The sequence below is a fragment of the Mus caroli genome, chromosome 16, assembly GCF_900094665.2.
Source record: "Mus caroli chromosome 16, CAROLI_EIJ_v1.1, whole genome shotgun sequence".
NCBI lineage: Eukaryota > Metazoa > Chordata > Mammalia > Rodentia > Muridae > Mus > Mus caroli.
The window spans coordinates 80055995-80063482 of record NC_034585.1 but is presented as its reverse complement, the minus strand read 5'-3'; positions in this window follow the sequence as shown (position 1 = coordinate 80063482).

The window sequence follows — 7488 nt, the reverse complement described above, 5'->3', positions numbered from 1 at the left end:
AAGGAAGGAAGGAAGGAAGGAAAGAGAGAGAGAGAAAGAAAGAAAGAAAGAAAGAAAGAAAGAAAGAAAGAAAGAAAGAAAGAAAGAAAGAAAAGTTTGTGAAAAGGGTGAGCAAACAAGGGAGACTCTAAGGAATTCAATCACCTCCAATGAGAAATGGTAACTTTGTCAGTTAATTGTAATATCCTTCAATTACCTGGGAAGAAAGTATTGCAATACTAAGAGTCCATATTGTGGAGGGGCCTCATGAGCAGTGATGCCCTCTATGTCTCTTGAATTTTTTATTGGATATGTTCATTGTTCGTGACATTTTGTTGTTTCACCTTTTAGCTTCATTAAAACAACCCAACACTAGATTCTAGCGTCACAGGATCCCTTGCTAATCACCACAGAAGTGTCTCAAGGCTACCAGATCCTCAGTCAGAGCTTGCTTAGAAAATGAAACACTTATTAACTGATTAGAGACACAGTACTGCAAGGGAGAAGGCTGTGTTAGGTTTCAAGTTGTCAGGATCCTTGAAAAAGGAGAGCCCTCAGAGAGCCTGCATTTCACCCTCTGCAGGCCTGCCCCCACCCCTTCTGACTCTCCTCATATTGAGAAATGAGCCCAGCTTTCGAGTGAAAACACTTTGATTTTTGTTTCGGCCTCACACAGGTTCTAACTATATGTTGTAAGGTGTGTATGTGTGTGTGTGTGTGTGTGTGTGTGTGTGTAAAACACATAGATCATCACTGTCTTTCAAAATATGATCAACCTAACCTGTGTTGGGTTGTTGTAATTATTACAAGCAATGCATGAAGGACAACTGTCAAACAGACATTATCCAGGTTGGTGACTCAGATAGACCTTAATGCATGTATGGATTCCCATCCAAAGCTGTGCTTTTTCTATAATCAAAGATCTAATTAGCCAAGGCTGGGTAACAAAATACCATAGAACTGAGTGGCATGAACTAAGATTTATATCCCATTTCTACAGAACAGGACTCCAGGTCTGGCTCAGCTGGATTTTCTAGTGAGCACAAGAGCTCTCCCAACCTACAGTTCTGTCAATGCGCAAATAAAGAAGTCTGCCTCAAGCTCTCTCCCAAACATAGTTGTTGACATAAATCAGTTCCTCGAAGACATTTGGATTATGAACATCCTGTGCATATTGGCCATTGGCCAGGGGCTGCCTTCACTTTCTTACCATGTGGGCCTCTCCATGGAGCAAAAACATGAGAAGATTCATGGGGTCAGTGAGCACGCTCATAAAGTACAGAGGAGCAGCAGGGAGCAGAGGGTTCTGAAACTTCATCTCTCTGAGTTGAAAGCCCACTATTTCTACCATAGTTCTTGCTGAGAATCAGAGGACTGGGTTCAGTATACATAAAACAAGAGGAATCACACCAGGAAACAGAAAGAAATAGATGGAGAGGGTCAGGGGCCATCTTGGTACTCTTTGCCACGGCCGGGGTATTTTATCACATTCTCCTCTGGTGATTTGGACATTAGGCGATGTAGAAAAAGAAATGTTTCCTTTTAACAAGAACACAGTGACTCAATAGCCAAAGGAATCTGAGAACTATGTCTGGCTAGAATCAACTTGCTTTTCTTGAAGTGACAGTAGTGGAGAGGGACTGGCAACATGCAGAGACCATGCTAGTCAAACGCCACATTCCTGAGCAATATTGAAGGAGACACGTTCGGCTTGTTTTTCTCATAAATATCATCTAGGCTGTGCACATGGTGATTGGCAGAGAAAGGAGTCTGCCACAGAGCCACTGATGTCTCCAGACCAATCTCAGCAGGGTTCCAAATTCTAGCCATTGGTTTTCAGTCTGTTCCAAGAAGCTTATGTAATTTCTACCAGGACATTTCCAAGACAAGTTTCCAAATGAATGTTCATGGATCGAGTTGCTCTTTAGCCTAATCCTGAATACATTCAATAAAACAGAAACAGTAAGTCCAAGGAAAGGCTTGAGACTGCACAAATGTGCTCAGAATCTCTGCCTTCTCTGGAACAGGGAGAACCATCAAGTACCTCACAGCTCGGCCTGCTTGGCTTCTCCTCTCCTAAGCCATCGTGAGTAACTTTTGAGTGTAGACAGACATCATTTTCTCACATCCACTTGGCTGTCGGCGATAAGCCGAATGAGAGATCTGGACTTGTCTCCGTGGCTCGAAACATGGAAGTTTTTAATATTCTCTGACTAAAATCCAAAGACATAAAACAAGATGAGACGCGATCAAACCTTTCTGGATCTCCTCACCAAGCCCCCTTTCTGATGATCTCATTGGATGCAGATCAGACAGACCAACTGTTCCCAGCTCACCTCCTGTGAGCATGCCTCAAAGAACCCCTCCTGAGACCCTCACCACGGTGTGAACGCAGGACAGACACTAGCTTGCTTTCCTAAGGGTCTCGGGGATAGATCATTCTCTTGCTTATTCTGTGGAAATGTGCTCATTCCTCCAGACAGCACCAGAGAATCCAAACTGAGGAGAAGCCTGTAGTTTTTTCAGTCAGAGCTCAGTGTCCCTTCTCTGCACCTCTTTGTAGCTGTTACATTTTCTTCATAACCAGGATTATCTGTCTGTCTCTTTTCCACCTTATGAACTCTTTGAAAGCAGGAACTTGGACATTGTCTCCTGGGTCTATGATACATTTAGATCATGAACTAACTGGGTAATAATATTCAGACAGAAAAAGATATTGGACAACTAAAAATATTAAGATAGGGTTGGGGTGACAGATCAGTTAGTAAACGGTTTTCTGTACAAGCATATGGACCCGCGTTCAACCTCCAGAACGGACATATAAATACATACATACATACATACATACAAAGTAGAAATGGTGGCACAGGCATGTGATGCCAGTTCTGGCTGGCAGAGGCAGGCAGATCTCTGAAGCTCACTGTCCAGCTGGCATCGACTGAATTCCAGATAAAAGGGAGAGACCCTATCTCCAAAAACATTGTGGATAGTGCATGAGAAATGATATTTGAGATTGACCTCTGGCCTTCCAATACGTGCAAATTCATGGGCATTCACAACGTATACACAGTCAGGCACTCACACATATGAGCACATATACACAAACATGCAAACATTGAGGTTTAGATGGAATGAACAAGGAATATAATATTCTACATGGTGTCCAGAATATGAGGTGTGGATCAAAGAAATGAGCCAAGGCTGCCGGTTAGTGGGTTTAACTGATAACACATAACCAGACACAAGTGAATCATGGTGTTCCATACAATGTACATGCCTGCCATGTAAATGAAGGTATTCATCTTGACTGACTGCTTTAGAAAGAATAAAATGACGTGGCAAAATCACTTTCTAGTTCTTTACCCTGACGTCGAATGTCTCCTATTTTTACATAAAAAGAATTGCTTCATAAGACCCATTTCCATAGCATAGATTCTGATGTCACTCAAACCCTAGACACAGTGTACAAGCAACTCACTCAAAAGCCACTGGACTGAAAGGAGATGCCCTGATTCACTCATTTTTTTCCATGTCTTCAAGGTATATTGAAAAACTGAATATTCAGAAAAACAAATAAACACAGTTAAAACAGAATGACCCTGGGAAAGAACAAGCAAGCCGCTTCTGTGCTGTGGCTGAGTATAAGGAGAGCGACAGTGTACTGACTGCCATTGTCAAGAGAAGAAACTCCCATGTACAACGGCTCTCAATAGATCTGCCCGTGCACTTGTCACCTGTCATAACAACAGTGATAATATCTCCCTGTGTGTGTGCCAAGCAGGGTTCTAACATAGCTCACAATCAAATCTGACCCCGCTCAGCTCAGTGTGGTAGGGACTCTCAACATCCTTAGGTCTTCGTAAATAAAATCTGTACTACGTGACTTCACCATTAGAAAGAAACGGTGTTTCTTCCAGTAAGAATAAATTTTGAGTTCTTCAAAGAACACATCCTGATTTGCTCCTTCTGAAACTCACTTGTCAGAGTCTGGGCCCTGGTGGAGAGACCTGAATTGCACATGAATTCCTCCACATTTTTGGACAGTCTTACTGATTCACCCCCTCCCGTCTGTTCATCTGTTGCAATACTTCCATGAGTTCCAGTTTTTATGACAATATGGGCAAGACAAAAGTGAACAGACTCTCTTATCTCTGAGACAGCACCTGGGCTCAGCACCCACCTGTAATATATTCCCCGCAACTCCCTCGTATCCTGCAACATAAATATTAGAAATAACTATGAATTTTTCATTCTGATTCTCCTAGAGTTTTAGTTATCTACAACTAACTGTGGTCCAAATATAACAAATGAAAAATTCCAGAACTAAACAATTGATATGTTTCGTGTGCTACACTATTCTGAGAGGCATGATGGAAACTCACCAGTTTTGCTGCATCTCACTCTGGCCATGCATCCTTCCTGAGTCCTGCATTCCACCCTTCATGCTGCTCACCTTTTCCTCATTTAATAACTGTTAATATTATCAGGTTACTGACTGCTGCAGAAAAGCAGTGATTGACTGAAATAACTCCTATTTTAAATAAGAAAGACCCAAGATAAAAGGAGAATGTGGCTGCTGATTCTGATATGTTCCAGACAAGCTTAAAATCCTTCTGTTAAGTGAAAAAAAAAGTTCAATTATATGTTCTGAGCGACTGAGTTCATATGACTCTTATTCAAATTCTAATAGTGTATTCTTATTCTAATAACTCTATTGTTATTCTATCTTATTATTGTTGATGTCAACTATTTACTGTATCTATAGTATAAATTAAACAGTATCATAGGTACATATACATGAATGTGTGTGTGTGTATGTATAGATTTAAAAAAAACAGACTACATAGTTTAGTGTTATCTGTCCTCTCAAACATCCTCTGAATGGCAGGACTACTTTGTGCAAATATTCCTGTGAAGTTTGTAGTTGGTATTGTGTTACCTCATTTTAGTTCAAGTTTATAATAGAATATCAAAATAAATTGATATGTATATGCCAAATAATTGGACATTACTATAGTTAAGAAAGAACTTTAAGGTGAAAGTAATGGCTAACTTCAGTATATTAAACAAACTCCAGAATTTAAAAATAACTTTACTAGACTGTTTTCTGCTGCTGTCACAAAATACCTGAGACTTGATCATTCATAATGACCTGAAATGTATTTGGTTCACAATTGTAGAGGCTGAGAATGCCAAGTGCATCGTCCCAGTTCTGGTGAAGGCCCTACCTCATCTGTGGTAGAAGGTAGGATATGAGAGCAGAAGAACCAGGGAGGAAGAGGACACAACGCACTTTGATAATAAGTCCACTCTTGGGACGGTGACCTTATCCCATTCAGTGAAGCCAAAACCAAGGCTGAGCACGTCCTGACATGAGGCTCAATCACTTTACTCCTCTTCCTACTCCATTTCTTATTTACTTGGTGTTTAACAAATGCATCATAGTACTTAGTGTGTACCAAACAGCATCTGAAGCTTTTCACAAATATCATCTCATTTAGTCATAACCTGCATTCCATGAATGAGAAAACTGATTCATGGAGTCTTCACGGTAGCAGAGCAGCTGCAAAGAAGCTCCTCTGCACCCTTGACATACAATACTTGCTCCAAACAGAAGGTGAACATATAAATTATTTTGATAGAGACAGTTATAATCACATAGCTCCTATTATGTTATTTTCTATGGCATTTTTAGTTAAGGTTGAAGGTGAGACTGTGATCTGAGTGTCTTTTCTGTTTCCTGCTACAATATGAGAGAAAGTTCTCTACAAAACTCTTGGTTCTGGTTGTACTTGCCACTCTTTTTCAAAACCAAGGACTTCTGTGTATCTGTTCCCTGTCTAGTGTCGAATCTTGATCTGAATGGGGATAGGTTTGGGTAAACTGACGAAGAAACACAGCACCTCCAGAAACTCAGAATGTTTATTATATAGAGGTGAATGGGAGGCATGGATATTACATATGGCTGAAACAAGGCCAGTTATTGCATACCGATAAACAAGGAGGCATGGTTTATAGTATATGACTGTAAAAAGAGACAGGTTTAGCTAATATCCAAAAGAGCAGTAGGCAAATAGCCTTGGACTATAAACATCTAGGGAGATGTCACCATTGACATTCTTTTACACATTCTCTCAACATCTGCACATGGACCAGATGGCTTCTCCATCCATCCCTCAGAGTCACACCCAGGAGGAAAGGCTAGGATTCTTGACTTGGCCACACCCATGACACCATCACACAACCACTCAGGGCTTTCTCCACTCCCTGTACTGTAGTTTAGAAATTGACATCTTCTGTCATCCTTCAGAAGTCTTTTCTGACACTCCACCTGACTAGGTCTCCAACAACCCGTTTGTGCACCTTTCTGCATGCTTCCCAAAGACATTGAACTAAATATGCATTGTTTACTTATTTTCATCCTGTATTCTTTCTCCATTGGACTTTAAATTGCATGAGAGTGAGGTCATGTTTGCTGAATGCATAGCTCCCAGGACCCAATACAGGCATTCAATTAAAACAGGACATGCTGAATTAATCTTCTAGTGTATCTTACAGAACTATAGTGCAGATTCCAACAAAAGCAAAGTTGAATTTAAGCTCAAACTTCTTCAATCAAGTGTTTCCATCACAAGCTGGAGAGATGGCTCAGTGGGTAAAACATTTGCTGTGTACATGTGAGGAACTGAGATCAAATTCCTGGTTAAACTAGGCATGGTAGCATGCATCTCTAATCTCCTGTGCTTTGGAGGAGATATGAGGAGCCTGACATGAGCAGTGATGAGCCATAGAGCCTGTTTTTAAAATGGTGTCTTAGTCAGGGTTTGTATTCCTGCACAAAACATCATGACCAAGAAGCAAGTTGGGGAGGAAAGGGTTTATTCAGCTTACACTTCCTCATTTCTGTCCATCACCAAAGGAAGTCAGGACTGGAAACTTAAGCAGGCCAAGAAGCAGGAGCTGATGCAGTGATCATGGAGAGATGTTGCTTACTGGATTGCTTCCTCTGACTTGCTCAGCTTGCTTTCTCATAAAATCCAAGACTACAAGCCCAGAAATGGCACCACCCACAATGGGCCCTTCCCCCTTGATCACTAATTGAGAAAATGTCTTACAACTGGATCTCATGGAGGCATTTCCTCAAGGGAGGCTCCTTTCTCTGTGATAACTCTGTCTTGTGTCAAGTTGACACAAAACTGGCCAGTGCACAAGGTGAAAGGCAAGGACTGACCCTGGAGATTACCTTTGGATCTTTATATGCACATACCCAAGTGCATGGTCACACTCACACATAAATGCACACAAACATACAAACAAGCATCCCACCGCCGTCCCCATCCTCTTCTCCATGCTGCCTTGCTTCTGGGCGTAGCTTACAGGGAAGGACTGACTCATCAATACCGATCACAGCTATTTGGAACCCTGTGTTAGACTTTCAGTAGATACTCTACCTAGAGAAATACTAGTGATACTTACTATACTACAAAACACAGCCCTATCCAGGTACCA